This window comes from Miniopterus natalensis, chromosome X (genome assembly GCF_054644295.1).
Source record: "Miniopterus natalensis isolate mMinNat1 chromosome X, mMinNat1.hap1, whole genome shotgun sequence".
Taxonomy (NCBI): domain Eukaryota; kingdom Metazoa; phylum Chordata; class Mammalia; order Chiroptera; family Miniopteridae; genus Miniopterus; species Miniopterus natalensis.
The window spans coordinates 16,915,121-16,935,886 of record NC_142103.1 but is presented as its reverse complement, the minus strand read 5'-3'; positions in this window follow the sequence as shown (position 1 = coordinate 16,935,886).

The window sequence follows — 20,766 nt, the reverse complement described above, 5'->3', positions numbered from 1 at the left end:
GTTCTCCTCCAAAAACAGCAAAATGGAGAAAAAAATTCAGTAAGTTTGGTGCAATTTGCAGCATGAGAGTCAACACTAAGCTCCTTTAGGAGAAAAATTCATTTGAAATTCAATTATACACTAAACCCCAACATTTATCTATAGTCAATAGGTATTTATATGACCTACTTTAAAGCAATGTTTTAAAAAATAATCCAGTAAAAGTACACCCAAAATAGTGAACCACTTCAAAGTAATCAGGTTTGTCATGCTCTCCATTTTTTCCAGTGATACTGCCTTTGTTTTAAACATTTTAGAATGCTTCTCTTGAATTGCTTTCAAAGTCCAAGTTACATTTTTAAAAAATAACCTTGATGGAGGTCAGGATCAAAAGTCTTCCTCCTCCTCCTCCTCCTCCTCCTCTTCTTCTTCTTCTTTTGTTTTTTTGGTTTTTTTGTTAATCCACATCTGAGGATATTTTTTTTCCATTGATTTTTAGAGAGTGGAAGGTAGGGAGGGGTGGGGAGAAAGAGAGAGAGAGAAACATTGATGTGAGAGAGACACATCGATTGGTTGCCTCCCGTATGCACCTGGACCGGGGACCAAACCTGCAACCCAGGTACGACGTGCCCTTGAACGGGAATCAAACCCACGACTCTTCTGTGCATGGGCCAATGCTCTAACCACTGAGCACCACGGGCCAGGGCTCAAAATTCTTTTATCATGGATTTGATATTTAGAAATCATCAAAAATTATCTAGAAGCAAGAACATTGAATAAAATGGATGACTAAAAGAATGAATTTAATTGGCTTATAACCCCCCTCCTTAGAAGGAGATTCCAAGAAGGGCTCTAACTATATTTTTTAATAAGTGGGTACACTGTTGGAATGGGTACAGAACATTGAAAGATGACAACTTGAAGGTCAACATTCATCAACATTCATTTGAATGTTCTGGTATAACGGTTGCAAAAATGATCCTGATTTTCCACCCATCCCTGTATCTACAGCCTTTGTAATTAACTTTGAATTATGGCTATCAAGAAATAGCCTATTTTTTCCCTGCCCTTGAATGTGAGCTGGTTGTTTTTGTTTTATTTTGGTCTGGGGTGGTTTGAGTTTTTTTGCCAATAGAATGTAGCAGAAGTGAGCGAGTATCAGACCTAGGCTTATGTGTCAAGTAGCCCTTACTCTCCTGGAGCCCTACCATGCCATGAGGACAAACCTGAGCTAGCCTGTTGGAGGTTGAGAGCCCACTGTGACAGGTGGCTGTCATAGACCAGCCAGCCCCCAGCCAACCTACCAACTCACCAGTGGCACATGAGCAAGCCCAGCCAAGATCAGGTGGAGCCCTCACAGATCAGCAGAACAGTTCTGCCAACCTACACACTTGTGAGAACTAATAGAGGTTGTTGCTTAAACCACTGAGTTTGGAATAGTTTGTTATACAACAATAGCTACCTGATTATACAAACATATAAAATTTAATTAATTTTTATTTGTGTGAAAACTGTTAATTATAAAAACCCATTCTGGGAGAGTTTGGGGAAGAAAAAAATAGGTGCCCTCATATCTTACTAGAGATATTGTAAATCAGTTACATCTTTTTCTAGAATAATTTAGCAAAACAAACCAAGAATCATAAAAATGCTCTTATTCCCTTTGATCCAGTAACCTGCTGTAGAAACTTATCTTAGGGAAATAATTTAAAATAAGAAAGGAACATGTTCAAAGCTGCTTATTGCAGTGTCATTTTTGTAAAAACTATGTATACATAGGAATGAAGATCAGAAATTAAATTATGCATTTTTTTCAAAGTAGTTTTAATAAAACCTTTTGCTGACTTAATCAAACTTTTAATAGATGTGTTTTTAAGTCACTCATTTAAAATTATGCTCAATATAAAATGATTTTATTTAAAACTTCCATTTCTTATTTTACTTAAGATCAAAATCACAAAGACTACTAAAAATCATCAACTTTTTGAGATTAAAGATATACCTGATATCCTTTACGAGAGTGACTTCTATACAATAAAACAAATTTCTGTATTTTAGCCAGCTCTCTCTCTGCTTTCCTGAAGTGTATAATAAAGGTTCTTGTCAAATATGTAGAGAAATGAGTCAAATACATTTTGGGGGGGTTGATGTACTACTGTATTTTTTTTCCCCAATCTTCACCTGAAGATATTTTTTCCATTGCTTTTCAGAAAGAGTGGAAGGAGAAGAGAGAGAGAGGAAGAGAGAGAAAGAAACATCGATGTGAGAGAGACACCTCAATTGGTTGCACCCTGACCACTGGGGCCAGGGATTGAGCCTGCAACCGAGATACATGCCCTTGGCCAAAATCGAACCCGGGATCCTTCAGTCCTCGAGCCGACGCTCTAACCACTGAGCAAACCAGCTAAGACTATATTTTTGACATTTAAAAAATGGCTATCACTTCCATCTCACACCAAAGCAAAAATAAGCAGTAAATTCTACAGCAGAGGTCACAACTCAATGACCACATGAACAGCAAGATGGTCTCAGTGAGCAAAGAATATTGAGCAGAAACTGAGGGACATGTTCCATCTAAACGGGTGCTGCTCCTCAGCTCCAGCTGCAATGAGGGAAAGAGGGCTTATGTGGCCTGATACTCCCATTATTCCAGAGAGGCCAGAAATCTGGGTCTTTATGTGAATTTGGTTTTCAGAGGTTAAAGACAATTAATTAAGACAATTTAAAAGCACTTCAAAATGTGAATAAACATTTCTGCAAGCCTCATTGGCTGGCCAGTCCATGACCTCTGCTCTGTAGTTTATCTTTTCACAGTTATTTCTCCAGTGAGAGGACTCTACACCTCGATTAGGAAACATTGAAGTTATTTTCTGACACTCCCAAGAGGACTCAATTGTTTTAAGAAATGAAAAAACAGAATCCTCAACTCAAATTCCTGATTCGCAACAGTAACAAATTAAATATTTGTTCTTCTCATATCTTCCCCAGTTGTTCAAGGGCTTCCCCCCCCCCTTTTTTTTTCTTTTAACAAGTCAGGACTGTACCTGTACCTCTGATCCCCCTTAGTTTTTCCATTTCTGTGGCTGACTGTCCAACTTGGAAGGCCCTGTTTTACCAGGTGTGAGAAAAAGTCCTAACTGGTACCACAAACCCTCAAAGCTCCAGGGCCAGGTACAAAGGTGCCTTGGACAGTAAGGAGGGATCCTGCTTGTTGCCTGTCAGTGGTTGCAAGCTCCCATGGATCTCTGGCTGATGCCCCAGGGGTTCCTTATGTGGGGGAGCCCCATTTTCTGCACTCTTGGGGCAGGATCTGGGCTCCTAGAGGCAGCAGCAGCCAAAGGTGATCAGGACACCCCCACCCTCCATTATTTAGATCTTAAAATTAAATATTTATGAATATTCTATCTTAAAATACTCTCCCAGAATAAAGAATTACTTTTCTAATTTTGTTAAATTTTTTATATGTTTTTATTGATTTCAGAGAGTTCAGTAAGGGAGAGGGAGAGAAATATAGGAACACCAATGATGAGAGAAGGTCACCGATCGGCTGCCTCCCACATGACTCCCACGGGGCATGTGCCCTGACCAGGAATCGAACCATGACCTCCAGGTTCATAGCTCAATGTTCAACCACTGAGCCACGCCAGCCAGCTCTAATCTTATTTTAAAAATAACTGAGGACCTAGTATGTACCAAGAAGTAGGCTTTTTACATATGCCATGGCTTCAATACTACAGCAACTTCCGCTAGGTCACTAAAAATTAATTAGACAGTGCCTAGCATATAGGTGCACAGTAATGATAATTCCCATTGTGATGCTTTTTCCTTAAGACCTTAGTTCCAAAACCAACAAAAAATGAAGAAGACAGAGTGGGAAAGGAAGGAGGAGGAGGAAAACGAAGAAGAAAAGAAGGAAGAAAGGGAAGGAGGGAGAGAGGAAAGGGTAGACCTGTGCTTACTGACAAGGAAGGGTGCCTATGACACTTTTTAGAGGGAAAAATAAAAAGCAAGTTGCATAATCATAATGTGTAATATGATCTTGCTTTTGTAAAAGTAATATATTAAATATAAGCACTATAAATACATGAGGGGGACCAAAGTTTTGCCAGCCCAAAATGTGCCCCTTGGGATATTGATTTTAAGTGAGTTATTAAACAAAAGACTCAGAAAGAACATTTGACCTTTCTCCCTTTACCTGCCTAAAGGAATTTAGATAGAAAATCCTGCTTAAAGGAAGGGAGCTATCACCTTAGCATCATAACATAAACTAAGTGTGGCAGCAAGAAATCTAGCAAAGCCTGTTTGTTAGACTCTCCTCTGTGTCCCATTGTTTCTCAGTGGCCCAGCCAGAATTTTTTTACCACATGTTTGCTCTTTCTGCTCTACCTTAAATTACCTGTTTTCCCTTTGAAATCCCAGACTCCTGCCCCCCTTTTCCTTTGTCTAAAATGGCATATAAACCTCAACTGCCCGATGTGTCTTCTGGTCTCATAACTTATGACAACCTCACATGTAAATCTGTAATAAAATTTGGACATTTTCTCCTGTTAATCTGTCTCATGTTAATTTTATTATTAGCCCAACTAGAACTTAGAAGGTGGGAGGAAAATTACTTTTTGAACCCCTCCACCACATGCATGGGCATGTATGTGTGCACGCGAGTGCGCACACACACACACATACACACACACACACACATACACACCCCTCTCTACATACAAAGTCTGGAAAGATGTACATCAAATTGTCAACAATATTTCCCTTGGGAAATGGAATGGGGGTAAAGGAGAGGAATGGACTTTCTCATTTTACCTTGAACACTTCTTGCTGCTTAAATTTTTGAATGTTTACAATAAATGTGTTAATTTTGTATTAAATTTTTCCATTGAAAAGAGTTAACTCACATAATAACAAACAATTTAAAGGAAGCAATTCACAACTACTAATATAAACTTGCCCATAAAAGTGTACATTTTGATGAATTTTGACATATGTATACACACTTATGATACCATCACCACAGTCGAGATAGTGAAAATGGCCATCACTCCAAAAAGTTTTCCTTGTGCCCCTTTTTTATCCTTTCCCTGCCCCCAGCAACCACTGATCTGGCTGCAAAATGTTTAAGTCATAGCTAATTTATCTTATAGTAAAAACAGACAGATGTTTCTGGAAAATACTCACTTATATCCAATATTCAACTTTAACATATGCTTTCTACTAAATCAGAATACTTTCTCAACTCCAAGTTTTAGCATGCCAATCCTTGAATCTAGTTCAAGTTGTTTAGTGCTCTACTTTGCTCTTGAAAATATGTCTAAAAGGTCTGTGCTCTTCTCCCTACACAAGCCCTGTTTTTAACTTCACTTAAACAAAATAAACATCCCAGCTAGGTAGCTCAGCTGGTTAGAGTGCCATCCCGAAACATCAAGGTTGTGGATTTAATCTCTGGTCGAGGCCCCTAAAAGAATCAACCAATGAATGCATAAATAGGTGAAATAACAAATTGATGTTTCTCTCCTCTCTCTCTCTCCCCCGTTCCCCTCTCTCTCAAATCAATAAAACATTTTTAAATGAACATATTTTTAAATAATCTATTTTAAATTAGATATGTTTAAATTAGATATATGTATATCAAAAGAGGTATATGTATATCAAAAACTGATTCTTTCGTTTAGAACAAGGGTGGGGAACCTTTTTTCTGCCAAGGGCGATTTGGATATTTATAACATCATTCACAGGCCTTACAAAATTTTCAACTTAAAAATTGGCTTTGAAAAAAGTGCCTAGATTTATTGAATTTTGAGTCCCGCCTGGAATTGCCTTGGCAGGGCCAGACCAAATGATTTCTCGGGCCGTATACGGCCTGTGGGCCGGATGTTCCCCACCTCTGGTTTAAAACAATCTAGTGTGCCCTCTAAATTCCCTTTTAATATGTCTGTGCTTCAGTTGACAAGAATGGTAGAATTCATTAAAAATTTTCTCATCATTTTCACCAATCAGTCATATGCATTGATTACTTTATTCAACAAAGGTGTAAGAGTCTAGTATAAACCAAGCCCTGATGGCAAAGGATGCCAAATGCCATAGTTATGGCCTCCATATATTATCAAAAAGTTAAAATTTAATAAAAGATTTTTAACTATTCCCATGTTCTATTATGTTCCACCATGACCTCCCCAACCCCTCTCCCCCACATACACACACTTTTCTTCTTGCCTGATTAAAAACAACACTACTCCAAAGAGGACATACAGATGGTCAAGAGACAAGAAAAAATGTTCAACCTCACTAATCATCAGAGAGATGCAACTTAAAATCACAATGAAGTATCACGTCACACCTGTAAGAATGGCTACCATCAACAAATCAACAAACAAGTGCTGGCAAAGATGTGGAGAAAAGGGAATCCTAGTGCAGTTGGTGGGAACACAGACTGGTGCAGCCACTATGGAAAACAGTATAGAGTTTCCTCAAAAAATTAAAAATGGAACTGCCATTTGACCCAGTGATCCCACTTCTGGGAACATATCCTAAGAATCCCAAAACACCCATCAGAAAGAATATATGCACCTTTACCTATGTTTATAGCAGCATTATTTACAATAGCTAATATCTGGAAACAAGTGCCCGTCAGTAGATGAGTGGATAAAAAAAGCTGTGGTACATTTTTACACAATGGAATACTATGTGGCTGTATAAAAAAGGATCTCTTACCCGTTGAGACAGCTTGGATGGACCTAGAGATTATCATGCTAAGCTAAATAAGGCAGTCAGAGAAAGACAAATACCACATGATCTCACTTATATGTGGAATCTAATGAACAAAATAAACTGACGAAAAAAATAGGTCCAGAGGCATAGATGCATGGAACAGATTGACAGTTCTCAGAGGGGAGTGGGGTGTAGGAGGGAAGAGATTAACCAAAGAACTTATATGCATAGCCCATGGACAGAGATAATAGTGTGGTGAAAGCCTGGGGTAGGTGGTGACTGGGTGAAGGGGGCAAAGGAAGGAAAATGGGGGACATCCGTAATACTGTCAATGATTAAAAATACATTTTAAAAAAAGCAACACTACTGAAATCACTTATTCTTTAATACCAGTGCAGAGGCAAATGAGAGCTCCTCTAACCTTAAAAAATTATAGTTATTCAATAATGTTTACAGAATGCATTCCGGTAGTATCTTGTGTACACTGCTTTACCAAAGCATTTCACTCAACATGCTCCCCATGCCAGGACATTTCTAACAGATTCTCAGAGAACATGGCTGCTTTCTTGAAGTCATTTGTCTAACTCGTCTTCCTTGCCTCTATAGCTAGTAGCAAAGCTGACTGCAATAACAGTAGAATAAGAGAAGAGAGAAAAAGAAACAGTCTTAAGATGTTCTCACATGCCTAAAATGGTTGTTTTAACCTGTAGTGCAAATTCAATACATTCTGCAGGGCCTGCACCCAAAGTCACTCCAATACCTTCTTTCATTTCAGAAGATACTAGAGAGATTCCTGCTACATCTCTGGGTTTTTTTATATCAGAAATATAATTTTAAAATTTCAAAAGCACTTGAGTTGTAAGCAAAGTAGCCATCATTCAATCTCTCACTTTTTCTCACTTTCATAAATATTTGCTGTCAGAGCACTACCAAGGACTTTTGAATGAAACACTTATTTAAAAACAGTGGAAAAAATAGAACCATCCGCACAACTCAATATTGTCTTTCAGAGTAGTTCTTTGCCACCTTTCTTTTTCTCCAGGCTTTTGAACCTTAAAGTTAGTCATTTTGAAAGCATTTAAGATATATAAAATTTTATTAACATATTTTTCTAGTCAGCGGGGCAGCCAAGATGTATTTGTGTCAAATTAACCTAGTCAATTGCCAAATTCCTGGCCAGTACAGAATCCTAGAAAGTCTTGACCAAGTAGAACTATTCCCTGGCTCTTCAGTTAAAAGTTCATGAATAAACATTCATGTGTTTTGGCACATCATTAATCTGAACAACAATTTTAAAACTGAGGCTGACCGTATGCTCTGACTATGAAAAAATTTTTAGTCACATCACTAAAATGAGTGTCCCTTGTTGCAATAATAGGATATAGCCAAGATAGGACCCACCACATGACTAAATTCTCAAATTAAGATGGTCCTCTTGGGGCACTGAGGGCTTCAGGGGCAGAAAAGAAGGGACTTTTGGAGATCCACAGCCATTAAATGTGTGACCATGAAATATGAGCATCCTACTGAGAACAAATCTCTTCCACCACCGTTCAAAGAAAAGCTGCTCTAAAGCAGAGTTTAGTATGGGATATTTTGATCTTGAAATGAATAAAATCAGATTCATGTTAATTCACCTCTGGGCAACTTTATTTCCTGTTTCCATTTTCCTATTTTAAAAGATCATACTAATGTTTCCTTTATGTGATAATGTTTGTGAAAGCAAAGTGCTTCCAAGGCTAATAAAAATAAATTAACCTATAGAAAGGTTTGTGTTAGGACTTTCTGTGCAAATGCATTGGCATAACTCTGTTAGTGAGTATGGGAGTCATTCCAGGATGGCAAGAGAGGGAACAATTTTTAAAACATGCACAGGACAGTCACAGACCCAGCTGACCAGTCTTTTGGTCTTTTGCCCCTTCTTTAACACCAGGAACATTTTTGTTGTAGAATACGTCTCTCCAGACACTTCCAACCAAGAATGCTGATTTATACTTTGTATTAATTTACTATAATGCTACTGAAATAGACTCATTGCTTTCTCTTCTCATATTAAAAACACAAAAGCTACCAGGGATTTAAAGAACTGTGGCTGAGTATATCCTATACTTTTGCCTTACTCACTGAGTAGTCAGAATATTATTTGTAGGGAATACATATCATGAAGTCACCAGTGTTATTTTTCTGTTTTATCTTCACAATCTGAAAATTACCAGCAAACTTAAGCAGCCTTTACATGGAACCATGTTTGGCACTACTAAGTAGTTTCTTTCCCTTTTTTTAATGTCAAATTTATTAACTTTTAAAGGTTTTTTAAATTGATTTGTAGAGAGAGGGAAAAGGAGAGAGAGAAAAATCGATGGATCAGCTGCCTCCTGCACGCCCCCTACCGGGGAAGCCTGCAATGAGGGCACGTGCCATGACCTAGAAATCTGACTGGCAACCTTTAGGTTCAGGGGACAAGGCCCAACCAACTGAGCCACACTGGCAGGACTACTAAGTAGTTTCTGAGAGCAGCAGTATTTTTGAACCTTTTTAAAATCTCAAGGTAAACTTATTTGAATACAATTCTGCAAAATAGGATATTACCAGATACCTTAAAGCCAAAACGTGATCAAGAGGAAAGACTGGAGAAGCCACAACTCATGTGAATTCTTCATGGTGGACCGCTGTGTCACGGCAACCTGACCAAGAAACGCTACCAGAGAGAAAGAGATACAAAGTCAAATGTGGATGAAATGCAATAAACTATAAAGAAAAAATAAAGAGAATGTAGAATGAAGAGCTAGGATATGTAGTTATGTGTATATGATTTTTTTTTTTTTTGGTAGAGTCCCATTTATTGGAATTTTAAAGACATCGGAATGAAGAGGAAGGCATCCTTCTCCCCCAAAACATTCCATCCTCTCTGCCCTCGGAGCTCAGCACAGGGACCACCAGATCCTTGCCTCACAGGTCTTTCAGAGGGCAGCAGTCCAGGGGGTGAGGAGGGGAAGAGGATACTTTATGCCAGTCTGGGACAGGAGGGTAGACGTGCACCCTCACCTCTGGGACCTGGTGTTACCCCCTGGGGTGGGCTGGCAGATAGAGCTCATGCAACAGTGAGTGGGCAGGAGGTGGGCACGTAAATTCAGCCTTGCTGCCCTTTGGCATGGTAGGAGGACTAGAAGGAGCCATGCTGGCCACAGCGGGTCCAAAGGGAAATATCTGCAGTGTACACACAGGAGGGTGGGAGCAGGGCTTCCTCTGTTCCAGGATTTACCCAAGGAGAAAGAGGGGAGGTCCAGATGGCACTGTCATTCCAGGCATGCCACCTGAGTGGGGCCCCTCGGGTATCAGGGCTTGGGCTACTCCTTGGCATGGCCAAAAACGGTGAGGATGTACAATTCCCTAATTACACAGTAAGAGGAGCTAATCCTAAATTAGAATCTTTCCAAGTGGGGACTTGTTTCCCTAGAGTAGGGGTCTGAAGCCCACAGGGTCAGGTAGGTGACAGGACTGAGGGGCCATGACCTCAGCTCAGACCCCAGCTAAAGGGGTCAGCACTACATAGCTCTGCCTCCCACAGGTGGAACACAGAACAGGCCTTCTGGCACCTCAACAGAAGTTGGAAATCCTAACTTTTTAAAAATCTTTTGGTTTTTCAATGTTTACTCCTAATTCAGTGGCTTTTTAAACATTGTGCAGGCTGAAGCACACTCATCTAAGGCTGAAATTGACCCAAGGCCCCTTCCCTAGCTTGTTCCTTCTGCACACTGAACCCAAGAATCTATTTGGTTACATGCACCTGGTGCTCCCCAAGGGCTCAGGAAATTCACAAACAATAGTTAAATATGCTGACAATTGGGCAAGGCTCTCAAGAAAGACTGAGCCAGAGACAGGCTCAGGGACCAGGTAGAGCATACCTAGTGATTGGTACTGGTCTTGCCATGCTCTTCCTTGCTCAAATGTTCTCAACATCTCTCTATTTCTTACCACATCAAATTACAAGTTCTTTTGAAGGCTCTCCAAAACATCACCCTGGCCCTCGCTGGTTTTGCTCAGTGGTTAAAGCATAGTCCTGCGGACTGAAGGGCCCCTGGGTCCATTCCAGCCAAGAAGACATACCTTGGTTGCAGACTCGATCCTGGGTTCGGGCATGTGCGGGAAGCAACCAATGGATGTGTCTCTCTCACATCAGTGTTTCCCTCTCTCCCTCTCTCTCTCTCTCTTTCCACTCCCCTTTCTCCTCTCCTCTCCCTTCTCCCCCCCCCCTTCCATTCTCTCTGAAAAAACAATGGAAAAAATATTCTCGGGTAAGAATTAAAAAAAAAAAAGAACCCTTATACAAAAATAAAAATTATAAAAAGTTAAAAAATAAATAAATAAATAAATAAATAAATAAATAAATAAATAAATAAAATTTTTAAAAAAAGAACCTGAGGGGTTGTCCTGAAGAGTGGTTTTCTTAGCATGAAGATTGAGCCCTACCAAGCACAAGTTTACACACTTTCAACAGCATTAACTTCCAAAGTTAGATCAGAGGTAGGCAGAAAAACAATACAAAATGGGCACGATAGTTGAGACCTCATTCTCAATCTAGAAAAGACAGAGAAAATGAAAAGACCCAAAGGGTAACTAGTCCTCGTGCTAGAACTCGGTTTTCCAATACAAGTCACTGCTCAGAGTTAGCATTGCTAAGTTCTCAGGTAGTGGTTGGCCTTAAATAAAATTTCAAAAAGCAGCCCTAGCCGGTTTGTTCAGTGGTTAGACAGTCGGCCTGTGGAATGAACGGTCCCGGATTGGATTCTGGCCAAGGGTGCCTGCCTGGGTTGCGGGCTCCATCCCGGCTCTGATCCGGGCACGCGAGGGAGGCAGCCATTCGGTGTGTCTCTCTCTCATCGACGTTTCCGTGTCTCCTCCCCTCTCTTTCTCTCTCCCTCTTTCCCTTCCTCCTTCCACTCTCTCAGATTAAAAAAAAATTTACAAAAAACAGTAGATTAAATGTAAGGAAGATTCGGGTCCCAAAGACTCCACGATTCCTCCGCATTCCTGGAGGACAGTTTCTCCTACAGCGCAGACCTCTCCCAGTTACTTCTTCCCTCGCCCCGCTGCCCCCCGTCCCAACCCAACTCAGGACCCCAGCCCGTACCGGCTCTCCTAGTCCGATCGGAAAAGGTTTGATTGCACCGCGCCGGATACCTCAAGCCGAGCCTCTTGACACGTCCCTGAAGCAAGAGGCCCGTACCAAGCCGACCGTTGGCGTGTGGGTCAAACGGGAGAGGCCACCATCAGTTCCCACTTGAGGGACGCCGCTGCCTCAGGGGAGCGCTCCGTTACCTCAGCCGGAGCAGCCGGAGCGCCCCCTACCTAGTGCGGCGCCCGGGCCGGAGGAGCTGACAAGGTCTAGGGTGAAGGGAGAGGACCAGGGACAGAGCCTGGGCGCATCTCTGGAAACCCTGACTGCAGGGGCAAGTGGGGTGTTCCGGGGCTCCTGCGCATCTCCTCCCTAAACCCCACCGGAGGTCTGGGGTGGCCCTGTCTGCAAGGCGCCACAGCTCCAGCAAGCCGGGGTGGGCGGCTGGCCGGAGCTCGACGTGGCCGTCTTCTCGACTAAAAAGCTGGGGGCGTTTACCGGAGCCTCAGAAGCTACAGCGTCTCGCGTCTCCTCTCGGGTCGCCACCAAGGTCTCTTTCCAGCCGCCGCGGTGGCGTCGGCAGCGTTCCCAGTCGCTCCCTCAGACTGTGGCCCTCGAGGCCACCTGCTGACTGGCAGGAGCGTCCCCGAAGCAACTGAGTCGGCGACGCGAGCGTGCACCCGGATACCAATGCCTCCCGCGCTCCTAGCACCGCTGAGGCTTGGTGCCGGACGCCCCCTCAAAGCCAACCCTCAATTTGCCAGCAGGACCAATCGCAACGATAGACTAGCCCCGCCCCTTCTTTTCCCCAGGGGCCAATCGCTGTCTCCTGAGACCCCTTTCAAGTAGCCCCGCCTCTGTTGTGAGGCGAAGCTGGAGCCAAAGTTTACACCGCTGTGAGGTCGCTCCTGGTGATGGCCATGCTTTGCTTGGTTTGCTTCATCCCCAAGCCTCGCACAAAGTTACAAAGACTCAGGCTGCAACGTACCTACTCTACCGACCTCCACGCACCTATTTCCTTTGAATAAACGAATATATGCACCCTATGTACATTGCAGCGCTATTTACAATAGCCAAAATTTGGAAGCAGTCCAAGTGCCCATCAGATGAGTGGAGAGAGAAGCTGTGGTACATTTACACAACGGAATACTACTGGGCCATAAAAAAAGAAGGAAATCTTACCCTTCGCAAAGGCATGGATGCACCTGGAGAGTATTACGCTAAGTGAAATAAGCCAGTCAGAGAAAGACAAGTACCATATGATTTCACTTATATGTGGAATCTAATGAACAAAATAAACAAACAAAATAGAAACAGATTCATAGATGGAGAAACAAGACTGACAGCTGTCAGAGGAGAGGGGATTTGGGGAGGTTAAGGGGAAAAAAAGCAAAACCACCTCATAGACACAGAGACAGAGATAACTATATAGTGATTCCAAGAGGGAAAGGGGAGACGGGAGGGGTAGAAGAGAGTAAAGGTGGCATAAGTGGTTACAGAAAGAAACTTGAATTTGCAAGGTGAACACACCATACAATATACAGATAATGTATTATAAAATTGTACATTTGAACCTATACAATTTTTTTAACCAATGTCATCCCAATAAATTCAATTAAAAATTTTTTAAACCACAATGAGATATCACCTTACACTTGTCAGAATGGCTATCATTGCTAAAACAACAAATGTTGATGAGGATGTGGAGAGAAGGAAACCCTCATGCACTGTTCATGGTATTGTAAATTGGTGCAGCAGCTAAGGATAACAGTACTGAGGTTCTTAAAAATAAATAAATAAATAAAATTTTAAAAAGAACTACCATATGACCCAGAAATTCACCTCTGGATATTTATCTTAAGAAATCCAAAACGATATATGCACCCCTATGTTCATTGCAGCATTATTTACAATAGCCAAAATATGGAAGCAACCCAAGTACCAATTAATAGACAATTAGATAAAAATGATTTGGTACATGCATACAATGGAATATTACTCAGCCATAAAAAAAAAATAAAATCTTGCCATTTGTGACAACATAGGTGGACCTAGAGGATATTACGCTAAATGAAATAAGTCAGACAGAAAAAGACAAATACTATATGATTTCACTTATATGTGGAATCTAAAAAAATAAAATAAACAAACAAGCAAAACAGAAACAAACTCTTAAATACTGAGAACAATTGATGGTTGCCAGATGGGAGAGGGGCTGAGAGGTGAGTGAAAAAGATGGAGGGATTAAGAAGTACAAATTGCCAGTTTCAAAAATAGTCATAAGGATGTAAAGTACAGCCCAGGGAACATAGTCAATAATATTGTAATAACTATGTATGGTGTTAGATGGGTACTAGAGTTATCAAGATGATCACTTTGTAAGTTATATAAATGTCTAATCACTATGTTGCACACCTGAAAGGAATATAATTTTCCATGTCAACTATAATTGAAAAATAAATTTTAAAAATATATATCTTTATTGATTTGAGAGAGAAGAAAGGAGAAGGAGAGAGAGATAGAAACATCAATGATGAGAGTCATTGATCGGCCATCTAGCCCACAACCTGGGCATGTGCCCTGACTGGGAACCGAACCCCGATCGCCTGGATCCTAGGTCGACGCTCAACCACTGAGCCACATCCGGCAGGGCACAAAAAATAAATTTTAAAAAATATCACTTGGAAGAGCCACATGCTAACGTTTACTAGTTATTAAAGCTTGGCATAAGGAAAGCAGCATAGATTAATCGGAAAAAAATTAAGACACCTGGACCCAAATTGCAGTTTTCAAAGTGTTTTCACTTATTTTGTCATATTTGATCCTCATAGTAACCTGAGTACATATCTTGATTTCTATTTTCCAGGGGAGGAAGCTGAGACTCATGTAGGTAAACCATTCTTCAGGATACTCGAATTCCTGTTTTGCCATTAACCTTGGGCAAGTGACCATGCCGCTCTAGCCTCAGTTTCCTTATCAATAAAATCAAATGAGATGCTCGTCTATAATCCCTCTGTTCTTGCTGGCTGAGATCAGGGCACTGGGGGCCTAGGCATTTTCATGGTGGCAGGAAATAATTTGGGTCCTATAGGTACTTTTTGGAAATAACAAGCTCTCTTGGAATGCCAAAGCAGACAACACAATAGCAGTGAATACTAGAAGGAAGAAAATCCAAGAAAGGAAAGAGGAGAAGCCCTGAACTCCAAACTTACCAATTCCCTCAGTCTATAATTCAACCACTTAAATTCAAATGTTGAACTAAAAATTCCAACTCATTTGCTTTAATGATTAAAGAATCTTCTAGACACACCTTAATTAAAGTCTGCTTTGGCAAACTATTTGATTATATTCAGACAATAATTACCACAATAAATTATATAAGGAAATATAATGTGCATTCATGCTTATTCCATATAGCAAAATGGTAGATAAGAAACTGCAGCCTAAGGAAGTCATTTGAAAGGAAAACAAACAAGAAAATGGATGCATTCTAACACTTTATGCAAGTCCAGCAGTGACACATTCCCGACTCCCATGAATTCACTGGCTGGAGGAGCACTAAGAGGCAGCTAATGTAATGACTCTGTATTTGCTTAACTTCACTAAGCAAATACAGGTTTTATGCCTAGTGTAAAAGGAATTTAAGTTTCCAGGTGAGAAGTGGTGATCTTTAAACTGGTCGCCAAGAAACTAAAAGCTAATTCTTAAAATGATAAGCCCACTTAATAGTCTGTTCTCTTTGGAATGATTAAAAACATATTTAATGGGTATAGTGTGGTGAAGGCCTAGGGAGGGGGAGGGAGTGAGGAGGAGATCAGTGGGGGGAAAAGGAGGACATCTGTAATACTTTAAATTAAAATAGGAAAAAAAAAAACATGTTTAATTGCAATAGAATAATTTTGGCTTACAGGCATCTAATAACTTTTTCCGTAAATGGCTCTAAAGTCAGAATAAATAACACTAAACTACTTCACTCAGCTCTTACAAGGATTAATTAATTGATGCAAAGGATTTCAGAAGTTTTATAAAGTAGTGGCCTCAGAATCAGGAAACCTACATTTAGTCCAGACTCTGTTATCAGAACCTGTGTGGTCTATAATGATTTATTTTAATTCTCTGGGGTTCAGTCTCTCCATCTGTAAAATTAAGGAGAATTGAGCTAAATAGCATCTATACTTTTGATCTAACACTCTTATACTCTACTAACCATTATTATATCATTTTTTAGTAGCTTAAACCAGCAATAATTTACTTTGGGTTTTCCTAAAATTGAATTCTTGGAAAATTTTCCAAAATGTCATGCTGTGCTCCCCAAGCACAGTCACTTAGGCACACTGACCCCAACAAAAGTGTCCAAATATGAATAAGGCAAAATATAACACAGATACAGAAAGAAGGTAAAAATAGACTCTACATTTTCAGAGTCATGAATAAGTAAATGGAAGCCATTTCTTAGCAATTGCAGACCCATACTTTCCTCTTCTAATCTTTTTTTCCATGGTTTTCTTTTCCAAGGATTTTATTACTCTGCTTTTTCTCTAAAATAAATCTGGGGCTATTTCTAAAAGGAGTTGAGAAGAGATGTTTTAAAAGGAAAATGTCATTGTGTGGAGAGGAAGAAAAGCAGAATGAAAAGTTATATGTACAGTATAATCTCAACTAGGCTAGAAAATAACGCATATACCAGACTGGATGGCCATATAGCAAAAGATTAAAAGGCTGGTCTTTTTTTAGATAATATGGGCAATATTTTTTAATTCTAAAAGTTTAGATTACAAATTTTAAAAATTAAATTTGTAGGGGTGACATTGGTTAATAAGATTATATAAGTTTCAGGTTTATAATTCTATAATACATCATCTGTATAGTGTATTATATGTTCGCCACCCCAAGTCAAGTCTCCTTCCGTCACCATTTATTTCCCCTTTACCCTGTTTTACCTCATCCCACCCCGCTTTCTCTCTGATAATCACTACACTGTTGTCTGTGCCTATGAGGTTTTGTTTTTCTTGTTTGTTCATTTGTTGCTTTCACTTTTATATCCCACATATGAGTGAAATCATATGGTTCATAACTTTTTCTGTCTGACTTATTTCTGCTAGCATGATATTTTCAAGATTCATCCAGTTGTCACAAATGGCAGTATTTCACCTTTTCTTGTGGCTGAGTAGTAACCCATTGTGTATATGTACCATATCTTCTTTATCCAATCATTTATGGAAGGACACTTCAGTTGTTTCCATGTTTTGGCCACTGTGAATAATGCTGCAATGAATATAGGGGTGCATGTATCTTTGAGAATACATGTTTTCAAATTTTTCGGTAGATACCCAAAAGAGGGATTGCTGGGTCATATTCTTAATTTTTTGAGGACCTGCCATGCTGTTTCCACAGTAGCTGTACCAGTTTACATGCCCACCAGCAGTGAATGAGGGTTCTTTTTCTCCACAACCTCTCCAACACTTGTTATTATTTGTCTTGTTAATAATAGCCATTCTAACAAGTGTGAGGTGGTGTTTCATTGTAGTTTTGGTTTGCATTTCCCTAACAGCTAGTGAAATTGAATAATTTTTCATATATCTGTTGGCCATTTGTATGTATTCTTGGGAGAAGTGCCTGTTTAGATCCTCTGCCCATTTTTTCAGTTGGGTTGTTTGTTTGATGTTGAGTTGTATGAATTGTTTATATATTTTGGATATTAACCTCTTGTCGGAGTTGCTGTTTGGAAATATTTTCGCCCATTCTTTTGGTTGTCTTTTTGTTTTGTTGGAGGTTTCTTTTGCTGTGCAGAAGCTATTTAGTTTGATATAGTCCCATTCATTCATTTTTGCCTTTACTACCCTTGCTTTTGGAGTCAAATTCATAAAATCCTCTTTAAGACCAAGGTCTATAAGTTTAGTACCTATGAATTCCTCTATGTAATTTATTGTTTCAGATCTTATAGTTAGGTCTTTGATCCATTTTGAATTAATTTTTGTATCTGGAGACAAACTGTAGTCTAGTTTCATTCTTTTGCATGTGGCTTTCCAATTTTCCCAGCACCATTTATTGAAGAAGGTTTCTTTTCTCAATTGTATGTTTTTGTTCCTTTGTCAAAATTATTTGCCCATATACATGTGGGTTTATTTCCAGGCTCTCAGATCTGTTCCATTGGCCTGTGTGTCTGTTTTTCTGCCAATACCATGTTTTGGTTATTGTCACTTTGCAGTATAGTTTGAAGTCAGGGAGTGTGATACTTCGGACTCGTTTTTTGTTCTCAGGATTGCTTTTATGGTTCCATACAAATCTGATGATTATTTGTTCTATTTCTTTTTAAAATTTTATTAGGATTTTGATGGAGATTGCATTAAATTTGTATATTGCGTTGGGTAATATGGACATTTTAACTATGTTGATTCGTCCAATCCATGAATGTGTAATATCTTTCCATTTCATTGTGTCTTTTTCCAATCTCTTTTAATAATGCTTTGTGGTTTTCAGTATATAAGTCCTTCACATTCTTTGTTAGGATTATTCCTAGGTATTTTATCGATTTTGTTGCAATTGCAAAAGGAATTGTTTTTTCTATTCCCCCTCCCCCCGAAATTTCATTGTTAGTATATAGGAATACAGTGGATTTTTGTACATTGATTTTGTATCATGTAGCTTTGTTTTATTTATTGTTTCTAATAGACTTTTGGTGGAGTCTTAAGGACTTTCTTTATAAAGAATCATATCATCTGCAAAAAGTGACAATTTTACTTTTTTATTACCAATTTGGATGCATTTATTTCTTTCTCTTACCTGATTGCTCTGGATAGGACTTCCGGAACTATATTGAATAAGAGTGGTGAGAGTGAACATCCTTGTCTAGTTCTTGATATTAGAGGTAAAGTTTTCAGTTTTTCACTATTGAATATGATGTTGGTTGTGGGTTTGTCATATATGGCCTTTACTGTGTTGAGGTATGTTGAGTTTTTTTTCATAAATGTGCGCTGGACTTTATCAAATGCTTTTTCTGCATCAATTGATATGATCATGTGCTTTTTATCCTTCATTGTTTATGTGGTGTATCACATTTATTGATTTGCTGATATTGTACCAATCTTACATCCCGAAATAAATCCCACTTGATCATGGTGTATAATCTTTTTAATATATTGCTGGGAATTTTTGCATCTATGTCCAGCAGGGATATTGGCCTAAAATTTTCTTTCTTTGTAATGTCTTTATCTGGTTTTGAAATTAGGATAACACTGGCCCCATAAAATGAGTTTGGGAATCTTCCTTCCTCTTGAATTTTTTGAGATAGTATCAGAAAGATAGCTGTTAGTTCTTTGAATGTTTTGTTTGTTGGGAGTGTTTGATTACTGCTTCAGCTTCATTAGTTGTAATCTGTCTATTCAGGTTTTCTGATTCTTCCTGATTTAGTTTTGGAAGATTGTATGTTTCTAGGAATTTATCCATTTCTTCCAGACTGTCCAATTTGTTGGCATATAGTTGTTTGCAATATTTTCTTACAATCCTTTGTATTTCTGTGGACTCAGTTGTTACTTCTACTCTTTCATTTCTGATTTTATTTATTTGGGTTCCCTCTTTTTTTCCTTAATGAGTCTGGATAAAGGTTTGTTAATCTTGTTTATCTTTTTAAAGAACCAACTCTTGGTTTCATTGATGTTTTGTAGTTTTTTAGACTTTATTTCATTTATTTCTGCTCTGGTCTTTATTATTTCCTTTCTTGTACTCACTATGGGCTTTGGTTGTTGTTCTTTATAAAGTTTCTTTAAGTGTAAAGTTAAATTGTCTATTTGAGATTTTTCTTGTTTCCTGTGGTAGGCCTGTAGTGCTTTGAATTTCCATCAATTTTGGTTTGTTGTGTTCTCATTTTCATTTGTTTCAAGATATCTTTTGATTTCTTCCTTGATCTCTTTGTTAAACCATTCATTGTTTAGTAACATCTGATTTAACTTCCATGTCTTTGTGTGTTTTTCAGTTTTTTTCTTTTGATTGATTCCTAGTTTTATACCATTATGATTAGAGAAGATGCTTGATGTGATTTCAATCTTTTTAAATTTATTGAGACTTGTTTTGTGTCCTAACATGTGGTCTATCCTAGAAAATGTTCCATGTGCACTTGAAAAGAATGTATATTCTTCTGCTTTGGCATGAAATGCTCTGAAGACATCAATTAAATCCATCTGATCTAGTGTCATTTAAAGTCTCTGTTTCCTTATTGATTTTCTGTTTGGAAGAGCTATACATTGATGTCAATGGGGTGTTAAAATTCCCTACTATGACCACATTATTGTCAATCTCTCCCTTTATGTCCACCAAGATTTGCTTTATATATTTAAGTGCTCCTATGTTGGGTGCATAAATGTTTACAAAGGTTATATCTTCTTGATGGATTGATTCCTTTAGCATTATGTAATTACCTTCTTCTCTTGTTATGGCCTTTGTTTTAAAGTCTATTTTGTCTGATATAAGCATTGCCATCCCAGCTTTTTTTCCATTTCTATTTGGATAAAATGTATTTTTCCACCTCTTTACTTTTAGTCTGTGTGTATTTTTTGTTCTGTAAGGTGGGTCTCTCATAGAAAGCATATATATGGGTCTTGTTTTCTTATCCATTCAGCTACCCTATGTCTTTTGATTGGAGCATTTACATTTAAATTGATAGGTATGTATTTCTTGTTACTTTATTCTTCATAACTATGATCCTCTGCGTGTTTTTTCAGTTTTTTCTTCTCTCTTCCTTCTTCTCTCTCTTCTAAAATCAAATAATTTTTTTAAAAATAAAATAGTATCAGGAAATCAATATTGATAAAATACTATTATCTAACCTACAAGCCATATTCATAGTTCTTCAATTGTACAAATAATATTCTTTGTAGCAAATAGAATGAGGGTGGTTTCCAAGATGTAATTCAGGATAAGACATTGCATTTGTTATTTCTATATAGCCTCCATTAACCTGA